Below are 336 nucleotides of genomic sequence, written 5' to 3'. Positions count from 1 at the left end.
TTAGTGGTAGGAGGTTCACATCTCTTTAAGCCATTTATGTCGAGAGCTGAACTTCACGCCACCTAAGCAGGCATTATCTATGCTCGACAGAAGCTGTAGGTAAAGAGAATCCTCTAAGAAAGATTCTACCATCGTGATAGACTAAATTCGGAATAACATGATGTAGTTGGAGATCCATCTACTTTTTTATGACATTCGAATCCACCTTCGTGACTTTGTTGCAGTGTCTGCTTAGCATATCTTATAGAAGAAGAATAAGACCGTTGATTGGATCATCTCTTATGTAACGAGTACACTAATGACTGAATCTGATATCAGGATCAGACATATCCACGA

The sequence above is a fragment of the Elaeis guineensis genome, chromosome 10 (genome assembly GCF_000442705.2).
Source record: "Elaeis guineensis isolate ETL-2024a chromosome 10, EG11, whole genome shotgun sequence".
Taxonomy (NCBI): Eukaryota; Viridiplantae; Streptophyta; class Magnoliopsida; order Arecales; family Arecaceae; genus Elaeis; species Elaeis guineensis.
Note: the sequence above shows the minus strand (reverse complement) of the source record.